Below are 19110 nucleotides of genomic sequence, written 5' to 3' on the forward strand. Positions count from 1 at the left end.
GTAATGTTAAAGGGCATAAAATACAGACTTCATAACCCTAGTCGTTTTGTGTACCTTAAAATCAATGGCTTTTTGTTATTTCACAACAGGATAAAATCTAGGTGTTTTGTTAGGATCTTGTAACCTGGATGTTCAGGGTGTTTTAAATGTCTTTGCTGAATAAATTCTAGGAGATTCTGGAATTGCTGTGCTCACAAGCTATTTGATATTTCAGAAGCAACTTCAGCAATAATGGCTCATACACACAAACAGCTTGTGAGCTCATTTATCAGTAACACCAGAAAAATAGCTCAATGCTAGGAAAATATTTTACTTTGAGAATAAATTCTATATTTTTCCAGGTCCAAAGGATTTTTCACTAGAAATGTTTCAAATGTATTACAAAGAATTCTTAAAAACCCACATGCTTGGCAACCTTCATTTGCCTTTAAAAAGTTTTTATTTTGTTCTGTTTATGATTTTTTTTCCTTTTCAATGAAAGGCTGAAACTCACTGTGTTATCTTCTCTAATCTCACTTCTTTTTCTGTTTTTCTCCCCAGAGACAACTCTTTTTTTCTTTTTGGTCCAGTTCTGGGTCTTGAACTCAGGTCTCTGAGTGTTTTTGCTCAAGGTTAGCATTCTACCACCTCAGCCACAGTTCCTCTTCTGGGCTTTGATTATTAGATGGAGATAAGAGTCTCAGTAATGTTCCTGCCTTAGCTGGCTTAGAACTGCAAGGCTCAGATCTCAGCCTCCTGATTTTCTAGGATTACAGGCATGACCCACCAACGCCAGGCAACAACTAAGCTCTTAAATTTGGTATTTTGATTACTGTTAAGATCATTTTGCACAATTAACTTTAAATAAGTAGTTTCATACTTTTTTCTTTTTAAACCAGTCCTGGGGCTTGGACTCAGGGCCTGAGCACTGTCCCTGACTTCCTTTTTGCTCAAGGCTAGCACCCTACCACTTGAGCCACAGCTCCACTCTGGCCTTTTGTTTATGTGGTGCTGAGGAATCAAACCCAGGCCTTCATGCATGCAAGGCAAGCACTCTACCACTAAGCCATACTCCCAGCCCCTCATACTTAGAGTGAATTTATACTTTCTAAGTTTTTGATGTTTTATTCTTTTCGTTATTTCTAAATTAATAGTGTCCTATTATACAAATCAAAATTTATCTATTCTCCTCCCACAGAGATGAACACTCATGCTATTTCCCCATCACTGGCACAAAAAGAAAAAGAAAGAAGAATGGTATTAATGATCTAAGCTTCTATTCTAATAAATTAGGAAATTATGAGCAACATAAATTCAAGCATGAGGATCAAAAGAAGAGAGTCAAGTAGCAGATACTAACAAAACCAGAAGAAAAAACTATAGTCCCAGATACTCAGAAGAGCAAGGCAAAAAAATCAAAACCAAAGCCAGGCGTTAGTGGCTCATGCCTGTAATCCATAATCCTAGAGACTCGGGAGGCTGAGACTTGTGATTTGAAGCCAGGCTGGGCAGAAAAGTCCCCAGGGAAAAAAGTCTCTGTGAGACTCTTTATCTCCAATTAAGCACTCAAAAATGGAAGTGGAGCTGTGTTCTAGTGGTAGAGTTGGTAGCCTTGCACACAGTCTCAAAAACAACATCCAGGCCCCGAGTTCAAGTCCTACCAAAAAAAAAAAAAAGGCTCAAAACCAGTCCCAAAGTCCAAGCCAAAGGTTGAAAACCAGCCTAGATAAGATAGTAACCATTCACAAAATAAATAGTATCTAATACATATAAACTTGCAAAATTTTGAGTTGGAACTTAATCAACCCCTATGTCAAACTAACAGATTTTTAAAAATCAGATTAAGTGAAATCATGAGGCTGCAGTCGGAAAGCTGTAGAAGGTAGAAACTCTGTAAGACAAACAAGCCAGTTTCTTCAACGTATTGTAGGAAACAATAAACTGTAAGGAGAAAATAGTAATCAACTGACTAAGAAGTAACTATCAATCTCTCATAAAATTTGGGTCTAGAGATTTGAGGAAATTGAAAAAAGAAATGAATAAGGAAATCTGGACTCTATATGTTTGACATTAAGGAATCCTATTACTTTTAGATATAATAACATGATGTTATCTGTAGTCCTGGGGCTTGAACTCTGGGCCTGGGCACTGTCCTTGAACTTCTTTTTGCTCAAGGGTAGCACTCTACCACTTGAGTCACAATGTCACTTCTGGCTTTTTGAGTAGTTTATTGGAGGTAAGAGTCTCAAGGACTTTTCTGCCAGGGCTGGCTTTGAACCATGATCCTCAGATCTCAGCCTCCTGAGTAGTTAGGATTACAGATATGAGCCACTGGCACACAGCAATTATTATCTTTTAAAAAACACAGAAGGACTCACTGCATGTCTGAGGGTTTCACTACCTAATTCATTCATTGCATGTTTGAAGTTTTTTTTGTTTTTTTTTTTTTTTGCCAGTCCTGGGGCTTGGACTCAGGGCCTGAGCACTGTCCCTGGCTTCTTTTTGCTCAAGGCTAGCTCTCTGCCACTTGAGCCACAGCACCATTTCTTGCCGTTTTCTGTATATGTGGTGCTGGGGAATTGAACCCAGGGCTTCATGTATATAAGGCAAGCACTCTTGCCACTAGGCCATATCCCAGCCCTGTTTGAAGTTTTTGTAAACATTTTTCAAGAAAAACTAAAAAAAAAAAATTAGTTGCACTTGCCTGGAGATGTCAGATTCAGTTTATACATCTCCCAAATATATGTATTTTTTCTATTACAGAATTTTTATTGGTCTGGGAATGTGGCTTAGCAGTAGACTGCTTGCCTAGCACACACAAAGCTGTGGGTTCTATTCCTCAGCACCACATATATAGAAAAAGCCAGAAGTGGTGCTGCAGCTCAAAAAGAAGCTAGGGACAGTGCTCAGGCCCTGAGTTCAAGCCCTAGGACTGGCAAAAAAAAAAAAAACAGAAAGCTACAGTTAAGAACTGCAATTTTTGAGTCTTTAATATGTTTTTCTTTTCCTGTTTCTTTTTTGTCAACTTTAACTGTTATATTAAAGTAAATCCTTGCTAAAAATCTTCAAACAAAATAAGTCCTAAAATTATTAAACAGATGGGAAAAGAGCCATTTTTTTCTTCTCTTCTATACCAGTACAAGGGCTTGAACTCAGGGCCTCATTCCCTTGCTCAGCAGTTTCTGCTCCTAGGTATTGTTCTACCACCAGAGCCATGCCTCCACTTCCAGCTTCTGGCTGGTTAATTGGAGATAAAAGTCTTCCGAATCTGTGTGCCTGAGCTGCCTTTAAACCTTGACTCTCAGATCTCAACCTCCTGAGTAGTTAGGCTTGAACTGCCAGCATGCAGTCTGAAGATATATTTTAGAATCCATAAAGGCACTAGTGTATTTGATATATTTATATGGAATACAAAATTCTTTACAGAATAGTGTTAAGTAGCTAACACAGAATAACATAAAGGTCACCATTTTATCATAAGTGCAGTAACTGATGGAGCCAAAAACTTCTGAATAGGGCTGGGGATATGGCCTAGTGGCAAGAGTGCTTGCCTCCTATACATGAGGCCCTGGGGTTCAATTCCCCAGCACCACATATACAGAAAATGGCCAGAGGGGGCGCTGTGGCTCAAGTGGCAGAATGCTAGCCTTGAGCAAAAAGAAGCCAGGGACAGTGCTCAGGCCTTGAGTCCAAGCCCCAGGACTGGCCAAAAAAAAAAAAAAAAAAAAAAAAAATTGAATAGAAGCTAAAAAACTGAATATAGGGGCTGGGGATATGGCCTAGTAGCAAGAGAGCTTGCCTCGTATACATGAGGCCCTGGGTTCGATTCCCCAGCACCACATATACAGAAAACGGCCAGGAGTGGCACTGTGGCTCAAGTGGCAGAGTGCTAGCCTTGAGCAAAAGGAAGCCAGGGACAGTGCTCAGGCCCTGAGTCCAAGGCCCAGGACTGGCCAAAAAAAAAAACTGAATATAGCTCATTGGGGATTATAATTTCATAGAATCACTCTCAAGGTCACAATTACAAAGGGAGAAAGGTACCTTTACAATGAAGAAATCTAGTAGGCATCATCATCAGTTCTGACCACATCAATCATTTACGTATCTCTTGAGGTACCCTGAAGAGACTGCATCACATATGTAATGTTCCTGTAAAAGATATTAACCCAAAACTAGTTGTGTGAAAATTCAGGTAAATCTCAAACTATTGGTTTGGGACCTTTATAAATGTTAAAAATAAAAAATTTAAAACAGGGTAGTGAAACTCTTCTAAATGAAACACTAAAATTATCTAACCTACAATGTATTATGTGATTACTGGTTGAAATTTTATTTATTTATTTATTTTGGCCAGTCCTGGATCTTGATCTCGGGGCCTGGGCTCTGTCCCTGAGCCTCTCTGTGCTCAAAGTTATTCCTCTACCACTTGAGCCACAGCACTACTTCCATCTTTTTCTGTTTATGTGGTACTGAGGAATCGAACCCAGGGCTTCATGCATGCTAGGCAAGCACTCTACCAATAAGACATATTCCCAGTCCTAGAACTAATATTTTTTAAAAGACCATTACATGTTATTGATAGTATATACAGTGACAAAATAAGCAAATGTGGTAATAATGTTGGTGAATGGCATCCTGCTGCTTGTTATAAATTTTCTTGAAACCTTTTATTGGCGATACGGGATTTTAACTCAGAGCCTTGCACTTGCTAGGCTAATCTATTTGCTAAGTAATCTATTACTTGATCCATGCCCCCAGCCTTTATTGTTCTCATTACTTTTCAAATAGGGTCTTGCTTTTTGTCAATACTAGCCTGGATTACAATCCTACTTATGCTTCCTGTGTAACTGGAATAACTTATTGCATACAGCTTTTTATTGGTTGAGGAGATGGGAGTCTCATGAATATTTTAACCAGGCAGACTTCAAACCATGATCCTACCAACCAGGCTCTCAAATAGCTATGACTATAAGTGTGAGTCATCATACCCAGCATGTTCTTGAAAACTTTCTGAAGGTTTCAAAACAAAGACTTGGGAATACATTATAGAGGTGGATTATTAATATGAAAAGATAGTAGTAAAATCAGTGAGACAAATAACTATCTTCAAATGTATACATCTTATCTGGGATTCATACTGCCACAAATAGGATCGGGTGTTAGAGCAACAAATATTTCCCTCACTTGGTTTCTCCTAAAAGGGTCACAGGTGTTTCGACTTTTTCACCTTCTACTTGAGGCAATACGTAATAGAGTTTGATGGTAGGATGAGACAGTTGACAAAAAGAGTTGTTTTTTTTAAGGATAAAGATTACCAACAGGGGAAAAAAGCAGAAATAATGCTACAGATGAAATAAAATATATTATGATCAAAGAAAAATTTGTCTTCTTCAAGGAAATTAAGTATAATCATATCTATTAGGAATTCTTATGATGACTAATGGTCTATCTCTACTGTTCTCTGATACCTTAAAAGTCTGAAGTGGAACTGTGGCTCAAGTGGTAGAGTGCTATCACTGAGCAAAAAAAAAAGCTCAGGGATGGGTTCCAGGTCCTGAGTTCAAGTCCCTGAACCAGCAACAAAAAAAATTAAAATAAATGTTCTATCCTTTTCTAGGATACTTTCTTTGAATTATTCCAAACTAAAAATTTCAAAATATTTTCATCAGTTTTATTTTTAATTTTTAAAAAGTTTTAGTGTGTGTGTGTGTGTGTGTGTGTGTGTGTGTGTGTGTGTGTGTGGTTTTGCTGCTCGTGGGGATTGAACTCTCTGTCTGGGCACTGTCCAAAGCTAGTGTTCTACCACTTGAGCCACAGTGCCACTGTTGGTTTTCTGATAGTTAATTGGAGATGAGTCCCATGGACTTTCCTGCCTGGGCTGGCTTTGACTCACGATCCTCAGATCTCAGTCTCCTGAGTAGCTAGGATGACAGGCATGGGCCACAAGCACCTGGCTTCAAATATATTGTCCACTTTTATTACATAATTTTGTTATGCTAGCCAATGAACGACTGACCAAACCAATGCCAAGAGGACTTTATCCTAAGGTATTTTTCTATTATGTTCTATAGTCTATTATTACATTTAAATCTTCTCAGTTCCTTATTTCTTGCAATAGTACATTTTGAATTCAGGGCCCTATACTTGCTCAGATTATGCTCTAGCAATGTCTTCAGCCCGTCTTTTTGGAGATGAAATTTTGTCAACTTTTCTGCTCAGGTATTTTCTGCAATCCTCCAGATCCTGGCCACCTGAGTAGATTACTGGTGCTAGGACTTCTTTTTTTTTTTTTTTTTTTTTTAATACTGGTTCTGGGACTTAAGCTCAGGACCTCAGGACCTGGGCAATGTCCTGGCACTTTTTTGCTCAAGGATAGGTGGTCCACCACTTGAGCTACATCTCTACTTCAGGCTTTTTTTTTTTTTCTTCTTTTACCAGTGCCAGGGCCTGGATTCAGGGCCTGAGCACCATCCTTCACTTCTTTTTGCTCAAGGCTAGTTCTCTACCACTAGAGCCACAGCTCCATTTCCAGCTTTTCTAATGATTAATTGGAGATAAAAATTTCATGAACCTTCCTGTCTGAGCTGGTTTTGAATTTCAATCCTTCTGAGTAGCTAGGATTACAGGTGTGAGTCACCAGTGACTAGCTTGCCAAGAATTCTTTTTTTCTGTTGTGGGGCTTGAATTCTGGGCCTGGGTGCTGCCCCTGAGTTCTTCAGCTCAAGGTTAGTGCTCTACCTCTTGAGCCACAGTGCCATTTACGGTTTTCTGGTGGTTAATTGGAGATAAGAGTCTCACAGACTTTCCTGCTTGGCTGGCTTTGAACTATGAGTCTCAGGTCTCTACCTCCTGAGAAGCTAGGATTACAGGTGTGAGACACTGGCGCCAGGCTTGTCCAAGGTTTTTTTTAAATTATTATTTTTTTGCCAGTCCTGAGGGTTGGACTCAGGGCCTGAGCACTATCCTGGCTACGTTTTTGCTCAAGGATAACACTCTACCACTTGAGCCACAGCACCACTTCCAGCTTTTTCTGTTTATGTGGTGCTGTGAAACCCAACCCAAGGGGTTCATGCATGCCAAGGCCAAGGCCACTACCACTAAGCCACATTCCAGGCTGCAAGAATAATTTTTTTTTTAGGAGAACATTTGTTTTTATTTTTTTTTTCAAATTTTTATTATCAAACTGATGTACAGAGAGGTTACAGTTTCATACATTAGGCATTGGATACATTTCTTGTACTGTTTGTTACCTTGTCCCTCATACCCCCCTTCCTCCTCCCCCTTGCCCTTCCCCCCCCCCCAGGTGTTCAGTTCACTTACACCAGTTTTGCAAGTATTGCTTTTGTAGTTGTCTTTTTTTTACCCTGTGTCTCTCAAATTTGGTATTCCCTTTCAATAATTTTTAAATGTTGTATAAAGTAAATGTCCAACTCTAGTTTGCCCAACTCAATTTGAAGAGGCTCTCCTAAATTAGTGGTCTTGGTATACTTATTTTAAAAAAACACATAAGCACATATATGGAGATTTCTGGGAATATTTTTCCATTAGTCTAATATGTCTGTCTTTATTGTTGTACCACAAACTAGCTACAGGTTTCAACTTATTTGGTAAATTCACTGATTTTGTTTAATTTCATCAGAAACTGTCAGACTGCCTTCCAAGTGGCTGTAATATTTTGCATCAAACTCTAAGGAGGCGTTCTTCTAGTTCCACATCTTTGACTGGATATTGACAGTCCTAATTAGATGTTATATTACTGCATGGGTCTTTGCCACTCTCTAAAGATGATAATGCAGCATCTAGTCATCGGCTTACTTGCCACTTGTTTAGCTTCTTTCATGAAGTCTTTCTATATCTTCTCACTAATTTTAACTGTTTTGTTTTTTTTTGGGGGGGGTGTTGTGGTCAAGGGGCTTGAACTCGGGGCCTGAGCACTATCCCTTAGCTCTTCGCTCAAAACTAGTGCTCTATCACTTTGAGCCATAGTACCACATCCTGTTTTCAGATGGTTACTTGGAGATGAGTCTCAAGGACTTTCCTGCCTGGGCTGGCTTTTAAACTTGATCCTCAGATCTCAGCCTCCTGAGTAGCTAGGATGACAGGCCTGAACTACCAGCACCTGGCTGATTGTTTTTTGTGCTGCACTTTTAGTAGTTATTATGTATCTTTGATAACAGACTTTGTGGAATGTTTGACCAATATTTTCTCCAACTCTGGTTTTCCATCAATCCATCCATCCACCCATCCATCCACCACTTGTTCACCCATCCACCACTTGTTCACCCATCCATCCATTCATTGTGGTGTTAGAGACTGAAACCAGTGCCTTGTATGTTTTAGGTAAATGATCAACCACTGAGCTATTTTATCAAGTCCCTCCATACTCTACCAAGTATCTTTCACAGAAAGATATTTTTAAGTGTGAAGTCTAGCTCATCAATTATTTATTTCATAGGCTGTGCTTTGGTGCTATATCTAAAGAAATGTGAAGCCAAGGTCATATATATTTTCTCTTAGGTTGTTTTGTATCCTTTATGTCTATAATGCTCTTGGGTTAATACTTTTCTCACTTTGGGGTTTGTTTTTTTTTTGGGGGGGGGGGTTTGTTCCTGGGGCACTGTCCCTGAGCTCCTTTTGCTCAAGGCTACTAACTCACTAGAGCCATAGCACCATTTCGTTTTTTCTGGGACTAATTGGAGGGCTGGGAATATGGCCTAGTGGCAAGAATGCTTGCCTCATATACATGAAATCCTGGGTTCAACTCCCCAGCACCACATATATAGAAAACAGCCAGAAGTGTGCTGTGGTTCAAGTGGTAGAGTGCTAGCTTTGAGCAAAAAGAAGCCAGGGACAGTGCTCAGGCCCTGAGTCTAAGCCCCAGGACTGGCAAAAAATAAAAATAAAAAAAAGTCTCACAGACTTTCCAGCCTGGGGTGGCTTCCAACCATGATCCTCAGATCTTAGCCTCCTAGGATTATAAGCATAAGCCACCAGCATGCCTGGAGATTTTCTTTTTGCCTGTATTAGGACTTGAACTCTTGGTGCTATTTAGCTCTTTCACTTAAGGCTGGCACTCTACCAGTTGAGCAACAGCTCTACATTTTTTGAAGAGTATGTCTATACAGAGGTTATTTTGTATGTGATGTTCACTTTTTTTTTTCCATCACCATTTTATTCACTGGGTTACCTCTGCTCCTTTGTCAAAGATCAGGTGACAGGACTAGAGGTATTTAGTACAGTTAGGCAGAGTGTATGCTTGGTATGCAAGAGGCCCTAGTTCTATCATTTGCACCACAAAAACAGTAACAAAGAACAAGAAGTTTTATAGTTCTTGCACTTAAGACATTTAATTCATTTTGACTTTTATTGTGTGATATAAAGTAGAGAAAGGCTCAACTCCTTTGTATGTGTCTGTGCCTCACACCTGTAATCCTAGTTATGTCAGGAGGCTGAGATATGACTATCAAGGTTCAAAGCCAGCTCTGGCATAATCAGCAAAATGACAAACTGGGAATATGGTTCAAGTGGTAGAGTGCCAGCTGTGAGTGAAAGAGCTGAAAGCATAGTCCTTAAGATTATTCTGATCTAAAACGACTAGGAGGGGAGAGATCACAAAGATTAAAGAAGAGATAAATCTGATTGAAAATAGAAAGACCATTCAACAAATAAATAAGACTAAAAGCTGGTTCTTTGAGAAAATAAACAAAATTGACAGACCCCTTGCAAGACTTACAAAAAAAAGAAGAGACTCATATACGTAAAATCAAGGACTACACCGGAAAAATTACAATAAGTACACACGATATTCAAACAATCATAAGGAGCTATTTCCAAAACCTCTACTCAGCAAAAAACAATAATTTTACAGAAATGGATCAATTCTTAGAGAAGTACAAACTGCCCAAACTGAACAAAGAAGAAATAAATCAACTAAATAAACCAATAACTTACAGTGAGATACAGGAGGTAATCAAGAACCTCCCTACTAAGAAAAGCCCAGGCCCAGATGAATTCACCAATGAATTCTACAAAACCTTTAGTGAGGAGCTAATACCAATACTCCTCAAACTCTTCCGCGAAATAGAAACAGAGGGAGAAATCCCAAACTCATTCTACGAAACTAATATCATACTCATTCCCAAACCAGGCAAAGACCCAACAAAAAAAGAGAACTACAGACCAATATCACTAATGAACACAGATGCAACGATCCTCAATAAAATATTAGCTAACAGGAACCAGAAACTGATCAAGAAAATCATACATCATGACCAAGTAGGCTTCATCCCACAGTCACAAGGATGGTTCAACATCCGTAAATCAATCAACGTAATTCACCACATAAACAGATCTAAAATTAAGAATTACATTGTTATCTCAGTTGATGCCCAAAAAGCCTTTGACAAAATACAACATCCATACCTATTAAAAGCTTTGGAGAGAACAGGAATAGATGGAACATTCCTCAAAACAATAAAAGCCATATACAACAGACCAACTGCTAATATCATATTAAATGGAGAGAAACTTAAATCATTCCCCCTAAACTCAGGAACAAGATATGGACGCCCACTCTCCCCACTTCTGTTCAACATAGTGCTGGAATCCCTAGCCATAGCAATAAGGCAAGAGGAGGACATCAAAGGGATCCACATCCGCAAGGAAGAAATCAAGTTATCCCTATTCGCAGACGACATGATCTTATATCTGAAGGACCCAAAAAACTCAGTACCCAAACTCCTACACCTAATAAACCAATTTGGCAAAGTAGCAGGATACAAAATCAATCCACAAAAGTCAGCAGCTTTTCTGTACACCAGCAATATACAAACAGAAAAGGAAATTATGGAAACAATTCCATTTACAGTAGCCAAAAAAAGAATAAAGTACCTAGGGATCAACTTAACCAAGGATGTGACGGACCTATTTAATGAAAACTACAAAAATCTAATAAGGGAAATCAAAGAAGACACAAGGAGATGGAAAGACCTCCCATGCTCATGGGTAGGCAGAATCAATATAGTGAAAATGGCCATATTGCCCAAATTGTTATACAAATTCAATGCAATCCCTATCAAACTCCCAGCCACAGTCTTCACTGAAATAGAGAAACCAATCCATAAATTCATATGGATCAGCAAAAAACCTAGAATAGCCAAAGCAATTCTAGGCAAAAAAAGCAGTGCAGTAGGTATCACAATACCAGACTTCAAGCTCTACTACAAGGCCATCATAACAAAAACAGCATGGTATTGGTGTAAAAACAGATCGGAAGACCAATGGATTAGAACTGAAGACCCAGAAATAAAACCGCACTCTTACAGCCAACTGATATTCGACAAAGGAGCTACAGACATACAATGGAATAAACATAGCCTCTTCAACTACTGGTGCGGGGAAAACTGGGCAGCCATATGCAGAAAACTCAAAGTAGACCCACGCCTATCACCATGCACCAAGATCAACTCAAAATGGATCAAGGACCTCAACATCAGACCTGAATCCTTGAAACTACTGAAGGACAGAGTAGGAAAGACGCTAGAACTTATAGGCACTGGAAGGAACTTCCTGAATAGAGTCCCAGGGGCACAACAAATAGGGGAAAGACTCGACAAATGGGACCACTACAAATTAAAAAGTTTCTGCACAGCTAAGGACATAGCCACCAAAATAGAAAGACAGCCAACGATATGGGAAAGGATATTTACCAGCACAGCAACAGACAAAGGCCTGATATCTGTCATCTACAGAGAACTCAAAAAACTAAGCCCCTCCAAGCCCAATAAACCTATTAGGAAATGGGCAAAAGAGCTAAAGAGAGACTTCACAAGAGAAGATATAAAAATGGCAAAGAAACACATGAGGAAATGCTCAACATCCCTGGTAGTAAAGGAAATGCAAATAAAAACAACCCTGAGATACCATACCTCACCCTAGTTAGAATGGCCTATACCCTGAACTCAGGCAACAACAAATGCTGGAGGGGCTGTGGGGAAAGAGGAACCCTTCTCCATTGTTGGTGGGAGTGCAAATTAGTATAACCACTTTGGAGAACAGTATGGAGGTTTCTCAAAAGGCTCAATATAGACCTACCCTATGACCCAGCCATACCACTCCTAGGCATCTATCCTAAACAGCAAAACCTAAGATATCAAAAAGACATTTGTACTTCCATGTTTATCACGGCACAATTCACAATAGCCAAAATATGGAAACAACCCAGATGCCCCTCCACAGACGAATGGATCCAAAAAATATGGTACTTATACACAATGGAATACTACATAGCGATTAGGAATGGTGAAATATTGTTATTCGCAGGGAAATGGTCAGAACTCGAACAAATAATGTTGAGCGAGACAAGCCTAGAACCCAGAAAACAAAGGGGCATGATCTCCCTGATATATGACTGTTAACAAAGGGAGACGGAGAGACAGTAGAGACCAAGTCTGTGAATACTATATATGTTCTTGATACATTGTATATTGTATATATGTCTACCTGACCTAGAGAAGGGATAGAAAAACAGCTGGTAAGATATCACAAGAAATGTACACACTGCCCTACTATGTAACTGTACTCTTTTTGCACAACACCTTGTCAAAAAATTTGTGTTCAAGTAATAAACAAACGAAAAAAAGATTATTCTGATGGTCCTAAGTCACTCAAATTGCCCCATGAATTTTATATCCTGAAAAATACCACAAAAAAAGCTTTGATGTAGGCTGGGAATGTGGCTTAGTGGTAGAGTGCTTGCCTAGCATGCATGCATGAAGCCCTGGGTTCAATTCTGAAGCACCACATAAACAGAAACAGCCGGAACTGGTGCAATGGCTCAAGTGGTAAAATGCTAGCCTGAGCAACAAAACAACAACAACAACAAACAAAAACAGGACCAGTGCTCAGGCCCTGAGTCCAAGCCCCAGGACTGGGGGTGGGGGAAGCTTCGATGTTCATAGGGATTGTGCAAATCTATTGGTTAGAGTTGGTTGCTCTTTTGGCTGGGAATGTGGCTTGCATGCACGAAGCCCTAGGTTCCATTCCTCAGTAGCACCTAAACAGAAAAAGCTAGAAGTGGTGCTGTGACTCAAATGGTAGAGTGTCAGCCTTGAGCAAAAGGAACTCAGCGACAGTGCCCAGGCCCCAAGTTCAAGCTCCAGGACTGGCAATAGAAAAAGAAGAGGGAGGAGGGGGAGGGGGAAGAGGAAGAGGAGAAGGAGGAATAAGAGGAAGAGGAGGAGGAGGAAGAAGAGGAAGAGAAGGAGGAGGAGGAAGAAGAGGAAGAGGAGGAGGAGGAGGAGGAGGAGGAGGAGGAGGAGGAGGAGGAGGAGGGGAGAGGAGGAGGAGGAGGAGGAGGAGGAGGAGGAAGAGGGGGAGGAGGAGGGGGAGGAGGAGGAGGAGGAGGAGGAGGAGGAGGAGGAGGAGGAGGAGGAGGAGGAGGAGGAGGAGGAGGAGGAGGAGGAGGAGGAGGAGGAAGAGGAGGAGGAGGAAGAATCGGTTGCTCGTTCTAAAACTTTTTCTTTAAATCTTATACCGTCTTCTCTTTTTGACGTGTTTCATGCAAATAACTTACATAAACTTTTTTTCCTCTTGGCCAGTCAGGGACAGAGTGTCGTCCCTGAGGTGTTTTGCTCAAGGTTAATACTCTACCAGCTCCACTTCTAGTTTTTTGGTAATTTGTGATAAATGACTCACAGACTTTCCTGCCTAGGCTGGCTTTAAACTTTGATTCTCAGATCTCAGCCTCTTGAGTAGCTAGGACTACAAGCCATAAACTGTTAATTAACTCTTTACCTACTTAAAATGCTTACATTTAACTGGGCAATAGTAGCTCACACTTGTAATCATAGCTACTCAGTAGAGGCTGAGATCTGAGGATCATGGTTTGGTTTGAAGCCAGCCCTGGCAGGAAAGTCCCTAAGACTCTTAGCTTCAATTAGCCACTTAAAAAAAAAAAAAAAGAAGGTAGCTCAGTGGCTCCCCTTGAGCAAAAGGAGCCCAGGGACCACACCCAGACCGAGTTTAAGGCCCAGGACTTGCAAAGAAAAAAAGATTTTGAATTTAAATATACCACTTTGTTTTTGTGATGTATCCTCGCCCCCAATTCCAATCTGTCCTTTCTTCCTTGCCTTTTCTTTCTTTTTTTGCCAGTCCTGGGCCTTGGACTCAGGTCCTGAACACTGTCCCTGACTTCTTTTTGCTCAAGGCTAGCACTCTACCACTTGAGCCACAGTGCCACTTCTGGCTTTTTTCTATATATGTGGTGCTGAGGAATCGAACCTAGGGCTTCATGTATACGAGGTGAGCACTTTACCACTAGGCCATATCCCCAGCCCTCTTCCTTGCCTTTTCTTATTCCATGTGTTCCCTGTCAAACTTCAGAATTATGTCCTCTATTAAAAAAAGCGGGCTGGGAAGATGGCCTAGTGGCAAGAGTGCTTGCCTCATATACATGAAGCCCTGGGTTCGATTCCCCAGCACCACATATATAGAAAATGGCCAGAAATGGCGCTGTAGCTCAAGTGGCAGAGTGCTAGCCTTGAGCAAAAAGAAGCCAGGGACAGTGCTCAGGCCCTGAGTCCAAGACCCAGGACTGGCAAAAAAAAATTAAATAAATAAACAAAAAAAAAGCCATCCTTCAAACTGTAATGTGAAAATGTAACAACTTTAAAATTAGTCTGTATTTTTCCAGATAAGTACCTGTAAATAATAGATTTATTGCTCTACCAATAGATAGGTTATCTGAAACCTATTTAACATTAACACCTAATTGCTCTTTTGTACATTATTAAGTTTATTCATGTATTTATTACTTGCTTTGCTCTGCAGTCCTTTGACAACTAGAACTTTTATTTTACTTCACAGAGTTCCTTTGATGAGGCCTTTCTGATAACAATTGGCCATTATTTCAATATCTTTTTTTTTTTTTTTTTTTTTTGGCCAGTCCTGGGGCAAGCTTGGACTCAGGGCCTGAGCACTGTCCCTGGCTTCTTCTTGCTCAAGGCTAGCACTCTGCCACTTGAGCCACAGCGCCACTTCTGGCCATTTTCAGTATATGTGGTGCTGGGGAATCGAACCTAGGGCCTCATGTATACAAGGCAAGCACTCTTGCCACTAGGCCATATCCCCAGCCTTATTTCAATATCTTACTTGAAAGATATTTTTGTGCAAGGCATACATTTTTAGGTTGATAGTCATTTTCTCTGGCTATATTAAAGTTGTAGTTCCATTGTTTATATGACTCTTCTGCTACTGTTGGGAAGTAACTTGTCAATTAGAGCTTTCTTTTGAAAGTACTGTATTTTTTTCTCCTCTGTTAGCTATGATACTTACCTTCAGTTCTGAAAGGATTCTATAGACTACCTTTTTAAAATATTGACTCTTCATTCCTTTTTCCTTTCTGGAATTCTGACTATGTATTATAGATGTTCTCTATTACTCTACATAGTCCAAATTTATTGCTTGCCTTTGTTTTTTTCAAAAACTAAAAGGCTTTATAGCAAATTCTACTCAGAGTTTTACAAGTTATCTGAAACTTACCAAATAATAGCAAAGACTATAGAATTCCATTTTATATCTGCTTTATATATATTCTATCTCTTTGTTTCTCTGTGCTAATTTCTGTATTTCTTGTATAAAGTTCACATTCTCCAATTGTGTCTAATCTGCTGTTAATACTTGCAATTGATTTCTATAGTGAATCTTGGTACTTTTATTTTATCTGTACTTATATTTCTTTCCTTAAACACAGAGGCAATCCATATTTCCATAAAGATACAGGTAATCCCTATTTTGATGAATAACTATTATCTCTATTATTTTAAAGTATAGTTCTATTGTTTTTTCTCATTCTCAGGTAGGTGTAACAATTCATTTCTTTATTTGACTACTAACTCTGTGTGCTGCTCTTTTCTAAAAAAAAACTCTTGAGTAAAATATATGTGGTCTATGATAGATGTAGATAGGATCTTCATTGGTTTATGGTAGCTGTCTCTGAAACTAACAGATTACAATCACTTTAAATGTACAATTAGGGGTTATTTAGTCACCAAGATAGTGTGAATCTAGGTTGCATAATTAACTCCAGCCTTTTGCATAGAACCACCAAGGAAATACTGTATTTCATAAGGAAGAAGGTGGAGAAGCAAATTAAGTTATTTACTACAGTTTATTCCTTTTTTATATCAACTTAATAGGATAAGGACTTATTTAAGAATCCTCAATTTTGGCTGATCCCAAGTTTATATCTTTTGCCTGTTTTTATAGTTTCAGCCAAGGTAAACTATTCAAATTCCCCATATTTTACAATGCTATTAAGAACAAACCTTGAATCAGTATTCCATTTCTCTAATAATAAGTTATCATGCAGATCTCTGGATATTCTCTCCTCCTGGAGCCAGTATTTGGAATCTACACTTCACACTTTTCTATACAACTATAAAATAGTTCATCGGGGCTCAGATCTGAGTCTTCTCATTTTTTTATTTCCTGTGTCACTAGTTTACCTTACATTACCAACATCCATTTACCAGATGGATAATCTCTTAACAGCCTCCTAAAAGAAATTCTACCTTACACAAGTAATGTGAAACTTATCTAGTAATAGCAAAGATCTGCTTTGCATATATTCTGTATCTTTGCTTCTCTATGCTAGTTTCTCCCAATCCACTCTTGGTCATGTGTAAAACTCTGAATGTAAACTTTAAATAAATTCCAAACTGAGCTGGGTGCCAGTGGTTCATACCTGTAATCCTAGCTACTCAAGCCACTGAGATCTAAGGACTGTGGGTCAAAGCCAGACAAGACAGGAATGTCTCTGAGACTCTGGATTTCCAGAAGTAGAGCTGTGGTTCAAATGGTAGAGCCGCAGCCTTGAGCAAAAGGGGCTCAGGGATAGTGTCCAGGCCTAAAGTTCAAGGCCCAAGACCGGGGGTGGGGTGGGGGGGAGGGAGGAAACTGAACTATTTAACATTGTCCAAATATTGGTGTATAATGAAACTACTGTCTACACATTTGTAATAACCTTTTTGCATAAACTATGGACAGATTTTTTTTTTTTAGCTTCTCACATATGACAGACTCTCTTTTGTTGTTGGTGGTTGTGGGGCTTTAAACTCAGGTCCTATCCCTAAGTTCTTTTGTTCAAGGTTAGCACTCTACTACTTTGAGCCACAGTTCCACTTCTGGTTTTCTGGTGATTAATTGGAGACGAGTCTCATGAGTTTCAAGGTCTTTCTTGCCCAAGCTGGCTTTGAACTGCAATTTTCAAATCTCACCTTCCTGAGTAGCTAGGATTACAAGCCTGAGTTACTAGTGCCTGGCAAACATGCCAAATTCTTTCCCACTGCAGATCCCTGATACTTACTCCTCCCTTCTTGGAATATGATTTCTCTATTTTTTTATTTTTTATTTTTTGGCCAGTCCTGGGCCTTGAACTCAGGGCCTGAGTACTGTCCATGGCTTCTTTTTGCACAAGACTAGCACTCTGCCACTTGAGCCACAGCACCACTTCTGGCCATTTTCTATATATGTGGTGCTGAGGAATCCAACCCAGGGCTTCATGTATATGTATATGAGGCAAGCACTCTTGCCACTAGGCCATATTCCCAGCCCGCTTCTCTATTTTTGCATGGTTAATCTTTGTATTTCAGATTTCACTATAATTTGATTCTGTCAGATGACTTCCTTGATTACCTAATGCAACACCATCCTGTGTTTTTCTTTCATAATACTTATTCTAATAATTAGTGATTGAGTACTTACTGTATGGTCACTTAAATATCTGGAACACAGTACTTTGTGAACTTTTTTTTTGTCAGTCATGGGACTTGACCTCTGGGCCTGGACCCTGTCCCTGAGCTCTTCAGCTCTTCATCACTCTACCCTTGAGCCACAGCACCATTTCTGGTTTTCTGGTGGTTAACTGGAGATGAGTCTCATGGCCTTTCCTGCCTGGGCTGGCTTTGAACTGCGATCCTCTGATCTCAGCCTCCTGAATACCTAGGATTAGAGGCTTGAGCCATCAATGAACATTTTGCTAAATGATTTCTCTTCTTTTCAATAGACCCATGGGAGAAGTATAAGTCTCATGAGAAGTGACATTTTCAGCATGAACATATCAAAACCAAAGAAAGTGAAGCAAACATTGATTACATAGATAAAAATCAGATCTAGATTGGATAAATACTCAAATATATCCATAATGCTTAAAGCTAGATGACAAAGATTACTGTATATGTAAATTATATAACATATAAGTGAAAAAAAAAAAAAGAAACGAGGAGCCAAGAAAGAAAGCATACATCTAGTGAAGCTCAGAAGCAAGGAGTTCCCTATTTCAACCACTAGCTGGCCAGCTTTTCATTCCATAACTGTGACTATTTCTGACCGATATAACTTTTCTATTTGGCATAAAATGCTATATAACTTTCCCCAAACATTTTATCTTACTACTTACTTAACTTTCAAGGCTTTTCTGAAAATTTTAATGGCAGAAAAAGATCCCTTGGGATGGCCTCACATACATGAAGCCCTGAGTGGCGCTGTGGCTCAAGTGGCAGAGTGCTAGCCTTGAGCGAAAAGAAACCAGAGACAGTGCTCAGGCCCTGAGTCCAAGCCCAGGACTGACAAAACACACACACACACACACACACACACACACACACACATACACACACACACACACACACAAAGAAAAAGATCCCTTGTTTTCTGTGTAACTCTCTCTCCCCCCCCCTCCTTTTTTTTTTTTTTTTTTGCCAGTCCTGTGGCTTAAACTCAGGGCCTGAGCACTGTCCATGGATTCTTTTTGCTCAAAGCTAGCACTCTAACCACAGCGCCACCTCTGGTCTTTTCTATATATGTGGTACTGAGGAATTGAACATAGGGCTTCATGTATACAAGGCAAGCACTGCTGCGATTAGGCCATATTCCCAGTCCCTCCGTGTATCTCTTTAATTCATTTCTAAAGAAACTACTGTGGTTCTCTTTTATTATTCTACCTTGTCTACTAGGATAATGGCTAAATTTTGAGGTGATATGCAAGATATCCAGAGCAAGATTTCAGATATTTGTATTTATAGCACCAAAGTAATGACTGGACAAGGAGGAATTGCCAGTTTAATGCTCTAC

At 39.7% G+C, this 19110-nt stretch overlaps 1 protein-coding gene across 1 annotated transcript in view; it reads right to left on the bottom strand.

The window, feature by feature from the left end:
- Positions 1 to 19110, bottom strand: part of Larp1b (La ribonucleoprotein 1B) — an 84552-nt gene that overhangs the window by 21915 nt on the left and 43527 nt on the right. The gene's annotated exons all lie outside the window — the stretch shown is intronic.

This window comes from Perognathus longimembris, chromosome 24 (genome assembly GCF_023159225.1).
Source record: "Perognathus longimembris pacificus isolate PPM17 chromosome 24, ASM2315922v1, whole genome shotgun sequence".
Taxonomy (NCBI): Eukaryota; Metazoa; Chordata; class Mammalia; order Rodentia; family Heteromyidae; genus Perognathus; species Perognathus longimembris.